Genomic DNA, 9000 nt, shown 5'->3' with positions numbered 1-9000 from the left:
ACACACACACACACACACACACACACACACACACACACACACACACACAGTACTTAGGGCAGTGGACTGCTGCATTACCACATACACACATACACAGCACTTCACACACAGGCACACTCAGCACTTAGGGCAGCAGGAAGCCTCTGAAAGTGCCTGCCCACCTACCTGACCTGGCCCCACCTCCAAGACTGGACAGATGTGTGCCTAGAGGTCCCCCTGGTGGCCACTCTCTAAAGTCACCTGATCCTGCTAAGAAAGGAGCTGACACACTTTACAGTGTTCTGGGAACTTGGGACTCTATGAATCCTCAGGGCTTGCCTTTGGAGATCCACAGGGCCTTCTCAGTTTGCAGGCAGTAAAGGGGACGCCTACATGAGGGAGCATGCTGTGGAGGGGTGACCACGGCAGCAGATGGGCAGCCCAAGAGGGAATGGGAAAGGTGTGGTCTCTTTCATCCTTTCCCATGAGCCTGTCCTTGTATTTGTCCAGGTGCAGCTGTTGGACAAGCTACGTATCTACCAAGAGCAGATGTAGGGACCCATATACCCATGTACTGCACCCCAAGTTTTACATGTCCTTTCCTGTTTTGCACCAGGACATGCTTCTCTGTGCTGCACAGCTGTTGGGAAGCTGAAGCTGGGGAAAGCAGAATCAAGGGCCACTCCCAGTCCCCCAGGTGGCAGGGGCTAAAAGACATCACCTCCTAGGGGATGAAGCTGGGAGGACCTATTTACTTATTTATCTATTTAGTGTGGTACCTGCACCACATGCACTTGTGGCAGTCAGAAGACAATGTGCTAGAGTCAGATCTCTCCTTCCATCATCTGGGGACTGAACTCAGTTCATCAGTGTTGTTAGAAAGCACATTTATACACTGACCTACCGTGTCAGCCAAAACCTTTTAAATTGTGTATTATTTCTTTGTATGCACTTATTTATTTGTGTATTATTTATTTGTTGCGTGGCAGGTGCATGTATGGAAGTCAGAGTACAACTTGAAGGATTCTGTTCTCTCCTTCTACCATGTGGGGCCAGGGGTCTACTCAAATAGGCTTGGCAGCAGGAGCCTCTACCGGCTTAAGTCCCACTTCCTGCCTATTATGTAAATCCCAGGCCCCCATGTTTGTGTGGCAAACACTTTACAAAACAATCTAGGAGACTCTGTTTCCTAGAATCACTGACTATATATTCTGTACTATGCTTGGCCTCTTCCCATAGTGTTGCTGATTTGGTGGTATCTTCCAAATGGATGGGTGTTGCCCCAGGTTTGTGCTGGGGTAGAGACTGTCACTCTGGCATCTGTGCTGAACGGCATCAGGAGGTTCTGCTAAGAAGACAAAGCAGCTGAAACATGGATGCATCCCGCTGGGCTTTCTCTCACAAGAAGCAGGTCAAGGAACTAGGGTAAAAGGCCAGGCCTGCAGGCATCTCAGGTGGGCTCAGGCCTCCGGCAAGCCAGCACAAAGGATGCAGTGAGACTGGCTTCTTGCTAGAGCCATCAAAGTACCCTTCAGCAGGAGCTCTAGAACACAGAAAGGACCACAAAACTACTGGCACAAGGAAATAGGGTACTGTGGCTCTGGAAAGGCCAAGCTGTGCTCCTTACGTAAGAGTTGGACTGCCAATACCCTACAGGTCCCAAAGTTGCCCATCTGCACTACAGAGCAGGCAACAAAGACCCTAGGAACACACTGGGGATATGCAACATATCATGAAGGAAAACGTCTAGAAGAGACCAGCAGGAACAGCCCTGGAAACATGAACCTCCCCATCTAGACTGAGTCTGGAACTCCGGGAAGCCCCAGCTCTGGCTACAGCCCCACCAGTGAGACAGATAAGATAAGCACCAGGTTGCCCCTTCATCCTGGATGAGGCCTGCATCTCTCGACATCTCAGTCCTGTGGTCAACTCCCCTGAAGGCATATAGATGACAGTGAACATCCATGTGCTATGCCTGGTGCTCAACTTCCTCTTGCTTTAATCCCACACCACAGCCCAGAGGGAAACAGGTTTATAGTAAAGGCCAGCCCAGGGTCACAGCTGAGTGGCAGAGGGGTTTCTGCTGTGGGGGAATCTGGCTCCCAAAATGTACTGCTTTGGATAAACCAGTAGTTTCGAGCAGTATTGACCCCATTTCTGACTAATCTTCACCACTCTTCTGGGACCTGCTGGTACCTACACAGCCTTCTTTGTCTTCCCTATGGCAGGATTGTCTAGAGCTGGCACCCTCTCCACTCCAACACTTACATTATTTTGAATATAACCTTTGCCCCTCCCTATTTGACTAATTAGTTTTGTTCTTCAGGCTGATCCAATTTTAGCACCTTTAACCACATTAGCACACAAGCACACACTTAACTCCAAGTGTGTAATGTACATTATATTGGTAAATTGCCATGTGTTGTTTGAGTTCACCTGAGAAGCTTCCTCTAGAAGCGGAGTTGCTATCCCCTCCTTTCAGACCCAGGCATATTTACCTCAAAGTGTCCTTTGAGACTACTTTTCTAGGGATGTTATGTCCCCTCCCCCAACTCTGTGACAGGAAGAGAAAAGCAAATAAATAAATAAATAAATAAATAAATAAATAAATAAATAAATAAGCAAGCCATTTCCAGCTGAGGTTTCTGTTGTTTATCCTGTGATATAAGAGTGGGTACAGAAGGAAGGAGAAGCTGGAAGCCTGGTCATAAGCAGCAGAGAGAAACTTGCTTGTGGAATGCCATGACTTCCCAGGGGGTTTCTCTGGATATTTGTAAGCCAGGACTTGATGCTACTTTCTGTTATTTGTTCTTTTACTTGGACGCCTCATTCTGCTCAGCCCAGAACTCTGTCACCAACTGACTGCCTCAGCAGGAATTCTCTAGTAAATTTGCACTGGATAATTTGGTTGGTTGGTTGGTTGGTGTGGTTTGGTTTGGTTTTTCCAGACTGGGTTTCTCTGTGTAGCCCTGGCTGTCCTGGAACTCCCTCTGTAGACTAGGCTGACCTCGAATTCAGAGATCTGCCTGCCTCTGTCTCCTGAGGGCTAGAATTAAAAGTGTGTGCCGCCTCCACCCAATGCTATGTCTGTTTTTAAAGGAGTGACTGTTGTAACAGGGAAAAGGGGACTTACGCGATGGCAGACTGGGGCTGGTGATGAAGGGAATATGCTGGTGCTCCCAGAACACTCACATGTACCCTTTGTTAGAACCAGACAAATAAATGTCATTCATGTCTAAAACTGTAATCACGGGGTTAACATACAAAAAGAGGTCTCTGTGTTTCCTTGTTCACAAGGAAAGTTCACTACTGAGAGTTGTAACATGGCCCCAGACCTTAGCACAACTGACTCAATGATGGAAGTACCTTTCAAGCTGTAACATTCAGTACCACCTGCCAAAACTGAAGCAAAGGCCTATATAGTTGTGAAATAGTTATGTGTTTTTGTCAGTTTTGTTTCCCTGGCTTAAGATTTGTTCCCCCTCCTGTTGGAGACCTGAATCCATTTGGCCCCACCATGTCACCCAGAGACATCAATACCCCACCCCCACCCCCACCCCCAAAAAAAAAAAAACTCCATCTGTCCTACTCTGGAAGCAGGAGGGCTTGCTTGTTTTGTTGCTTGACTCCTGCTCACAGTCAGGGTTGGTTCCTGTGTGGAGGTGAGAAGGGGCTAGGCATGGTGAGGAGTGGAATGCACAGAGAGGGGAAGTAGTTCTTCCAGATGAGCATTTCCTCTGCTGCTTGCCTGCTCTAAACTGCCCAAAGGAGAAGATAACGTTTTCCTGTCATTATTTATGTCACTTTTTAAATGAAAAAAAAAAAATTATTATGTATACACTGTTCTGTCTGCATATACACCTGCACGGCAGAAGAAGGCACCAGATCTCATAGATGGTTGTGAGCCACCATGTAGTTGCTGCGAATTGAACTCTGGATCTCTGGAAGAACAGCCAGTGCTCTTAACCTCTGCGCCATCTCTCCAGCCCATTTATGTCACTTTTTAAACCAGTGATTCATATAATTGGAAAACTCAAAGCCCACCATTCTCTTAAAAAACTATAAAGTAAAACAAAACAAAATAAAACAACTGGGCAGTGGTGGTCCATGCTTTTAGTTCCAGTACTCAGGAGGCAGGAGGCAGAGGCAGTCAAAGGCTAGCCTAGTCTACAAAGCAAGTCCAAGACGGCAAAGGCTAAACACACACACACAAGACCTTCCCAGGCTACTCATCTGGGGTCCAAAGAACTTTCTAAGTTCCTTAGACCAAGGCATGGATAGCATTGCAAGGGATGTCTCTGCCAGATGCTGGGTTTGTACTCAAGTGATTCAAAAACAGAGAGCTAATGCCCAAGAAATGTCCAGTGAAAAACCGCCACCCTGGCAAACTCTGGGAAAACTTACTTCACCAAGATCTGGCCTTCTGGGGGTAAGATAGAAGTACTTGCTAGTTATTATAAATAGCTTCCCAAGGTACATAAGTGTCCCCCACCTGATAAAACTGCTGAAATAGTACCTTAAAAAACTCCAGGAGCCAGGCTTGGTGATGCACACTTGTAATCCCAGCACTTGGGGAGGGTGAGGCAGGAGTCTCTCTGTGAGTTCAAGGCCACCTTGGTCTACAAAGAGAATCCAGGGCAGCCAAGGCTACAGAGAAATCCTGTCTCAAAACAACAACAACAACAACAAAAATAACAACAAAAAGCCCCTCCTGGAACTATGCCCCCCTCCAAAAAAAAAAAAAAAACAGTCAAGAATATGGTGGCACATGACTTTAATCCCAGCACTTGGGAGGCAGAGTCTGGTGGATCTCTGAGTCTGAGGCCACCCTGGTCTCCACAGCAAGTTTCAGGACAGCCAGGGCTACACAGAGAAACCCTGTCTTGAACCCCCACACAAACAAACAAACAAAAATTCCTCTAGAAACTGGCCCTCTGATTTGGCCTCTCTAGCAATTGACAATGGCCTGGTTTTCATAGCCAAAATCTCTAGCTTAAGACATAGATTTAAAACCTTATCATACCCTTTTCACTAGGAGATATGAGAGAAGACATGTGACTACGGGACTGAAAGATATAGCTACCCATGTGGTTGGATGGGGCTAGGTGATCTGGTTAACTTAGATGAGCTAGTTGAGAGTCTTGAGCTTTGAAATATTAAAAGGTCTTGGTATCCTTATTTTTATGGCTGAAGGGCCACCAGGGTCCTACAATACTCCTGCATACACACAATGCACATAAACTCACACAGGTGAATACATACATATAAAAATAAATAAACATTTTCAACAATAGCAAAACATTCATTATACATATAGACCTCAGAGTTCTGGCTAGGTAAAAAGAATAAACAAGACATTAAAACTAACCAAAAACCTTTCATTAGAGCTCAGCAAAGGATGGATAGATCCTCTACTTTGCCTTGTCCTGCTCAACTCCATATAGAAAGGGATTTACCTCTATGAGATTATGTTTGGAAGACCACCCCCATGGCTTCCCAGCTCAGACACCGGCAGTTGGAAGAACTCTCTAACCGTTCATCTCTTAAGTTACGACAGATCCCCACAGTCCTCCATAAAAGCTATTCACTGGATTATCTGAGAGACACAGCTGACCTCTGAGCCCACCACCAGTTTCCCCTTGTTCGAGTCCAGTGAAACCATCGGTGTCAAGCATGTAACAAAAGGGGTGTTGGAATCAACCTGGAAATGACCCTACATGGTAATTCTTACTACTGCAATGCTGTGAAGGTAACTGGCATTACAGCATGGATCCACCACACCCAGGTGGAAAAAATGAAAACCACCACGGCTGCTGCCATATACAGTATCTGCAGACTATGGACTCATCGAAGTCCATAGTCCCCAGGCCTTTCCACTCCATGCCCCTCTACCCCTTCCTACAACTTGTATTTCGTATAAATACAGTGTTATGGTACATACCCCATAGCCCTTAGGTCTGGACCTGGGAACTAAGAAAGACAGATACAGGAAAGATACTAGATACTAAAGATACTAGCTCATGTGACTACATACCAGCAACTCATATTCATTTTGACCTTTGCTCACTGATGCCCAACTTTCTTCTTTCTCTCTTTCTTTTTCTTTCATGTGTATTGGTGCTTTTTCCTGCATGTATGTCTGTGTGCAGGTGTCAGATCTTGGGAGTTAGAGTTACAAACAATTGTGAACTGCCATGTAGGTGCTGGGAATTGAACCTGTGTCCTCTGGAAGAACAGTCAATGCTCTTAATTGCAGAGCCATCTCTCTAGTCCCAATGCCCACTTTAAATAGCTAGTTGTATCAGAGAAAGGGAAGATATGGGAATTTATCTTTGGGATAGGAATACAGAGTTTACAATTCCATGCATGCCCTGTGGCTGGGCCCCTTGATTGTCAGAAACAGTAGAGTTTCTATTGCAAAAATTCCTGAAATTTTTCTTAAAAAAAAAAAAAAAAAAAAAAAAAATAAATATATATATATATATATATATATATATATATATATATATATATATATTCTGGCCTTTGAGAAACAGAAAAAAAAAAAAACAAAAAAAACCTGGGGAAATCAAACTCTGTGCCACAGAAAGGGACCCTGGGGATAGAATTAATCAATCCTAGCTAAAAGCCAGCTTAGACAACCAGTCCCCATACTACACAGGGATAGGGACTAACCAGACTGTCAGCCCATTGACTGACAAAACTTACTGTGGGCAGCCCAAATCAATATCAGAGGACGTACAAAGGACTGGAATGCTTCCAATATCCAAAACCTTTAACCTAGGCACTCTCCCTTATCCTGATGCCTGCTATTCTGTCTTGTGGGTTAATTAATCTGGATAACAGCTATATTACCATTACCCTGAGACGACTTGGTGGGCATGTACTAATGGTTTGACCAAATGTGCCTCTTCCAATGTTTTCCAAACTAAATAGACAGGTTGATTAGGACCTATTGGTATAAAAACAAGTTAGATTCCCATGCAGAGATGATCATAAAAATTAAAAAGATTTAGATTTACTTCTCATGAGATAAAAGACTTTATGACTTTAAAAAAATAAAATATATTGTTTCTATACTAACTGATCAAGAGGAATTTTAAAACATCTTGCCATAGGAGGCTCAAAAAAAAAAAAAAAAAAAAGACAAAGATAGAAATCAGGTAATACCTCTGCTATCAGCACTGACTGGACCTGGACATGCCCCTATATCTTAATCTATATGCACAACTGTGTATCAGTTCAGTAAAATTAAGCTTTTACCTTAGGATCAACTACACTCTTTAGAACAGAATGAGTACACGAACTGACTCATTCACTAAGATCAGTGGGGAATGTAACAGGACCCCAGACCTTAGCACAACTGACTCCATGATGGGAGCATCATTCAGGCTGTAAAACTAAGCACGCAGACAACACTACCTCCAAAATGAAAAGAAAGGGCTAATCCACCAAAGTCCATAGTTCTGGGAAAGTATCTAAATGTACTAACCTTACTTTTTGGTTTCTGTAGTTTTGCTTCTGGCTAACTGTTCTTGCTAACTGAAGTATGTCAACTCAGAATGTACTTAAAAGTTGACTCTGAGAAAGGCTCAGGGCTACACTGGGATCCAGAATACCCAGTATAATCACCAACTGGCTAATAAAGACTTTCTAATGGCTTAAACCCAGGTCCAAGCAGGCTTTCAAATATCTCACAACAAAGGTCACTGATAATTCTTTAGGCTCTCGCTGGTGTATAAAACGTTCTCTGTTTTTAAACTCTGTAAGACGCAAGCAAAAGCAAAGAGAAAAATCCAAGAAATGAAGAGGTTGACTTGAGACTTAACAGGGGAAAACTTAACAGTTTAACAATGCATATGGACAGTTAATTTTCATTTAGAACACTGCGATATATATAATTTGGACTGAACTCTTGTTTATAGAAATGAAATAAGAGATAGTAAGTAGTCTACAAAGCAAGTCCAGGACAGCCAAGGCAACACAGAGAAACCCTGTCTTAAAAAGAGTAAGAGAAGGCTGGAGAGATGGCTCAGAGATTAAGAAGACTGGCTGTTCTTCCAAAGGACCCAAGTCCAATTCCCAGAAACCACATGGTGGCTCACAACCATCTATAGTGAGATCTGGTGTCTTCTTCTGGTATGTATGCACATATGCATGCAGAATACTGTATGAATAATAAAAAAATCATAAATCACTTAAAAAAGAGAGAGAGAAAGTAGATGAGAGAGGTGTTGAGAAAGATATAAATGAGATTATATTCTTGGTAGAAAAGAAAACAATATTTCAGACAAGGATTAACTTTATATACTAAAATAAGATTCTTGTCCTGAAAATGAAAGATGAGGACAAAAAAAGAAAAGAAAATCAAAGCTGTAACATTAAGCTGCAAAAGGTCTGAGTGAGTTGTACAAGATCTGTGGATAGGACTTAAGATGATGTATGTCTAATCCAGTCAAGATAACTACTTGGGGAAACTGAGTCATAGCAAAATCGAAACTTACTTAAAATTGTCTTTTTTTGTGGGGGGGGGGGTGTTCTAAAATTTAACTGTTACACAATGTAAAATTACAAAGCTTAAAAAAAAAAAAGCTAGGTGTGGTGGCTCATGCCTTTAATTCCAGCATTCAGGAGGCAGAGGCAGGGGGATCTCAAAATACCAGACCAGCCTGGTATACAGAGTGAGTTCCAGAAAAGCCAAGACTACACAGAGAAACCCTGTCTCAAAAAAAAAAAAAAACAAAAAACCAAACCAAAAAACTACAAAGCCAGTAAAGCCATCTTTTGGGGTGTTTATCAAAGCTTGGAGGTCTACACCAATGAACATAAGAGGGTCAAAAAGAACAATGAATATTTTGGCCTTTATTATCCATGGCCAGCTAGGACCCAGGGAACTCTGGGACCTCTTCTAATAAGTCCTCTCTCTCTTTCTCTTTCTTTCTCTGTCTCTCTCTTTCTTTCCTTCCTTCCTTCCTTCTTTCTTTCTTTCTTTCTTTCTTTCTTTCTTTCTTTCTTTCTTTC

Source organism: Psammomys obesus, unplaced genomic scaffold (assembly GCF_907164565.1).
Source record: "Psammomys obesus unplaced genomic scaffold, mPsaObe1.curated_primary_1811, whole genome shotgun sequence".
In the NCBI taxonomy this organism is placed as follows: Eukaryota; Metazoa; Chordata; class Mammalia; order Rodentia; family Muridae; genus Psammomys; species Psammomys obesus.
This window is presented reverse-complemented; position numbering follows the sequence as displayed.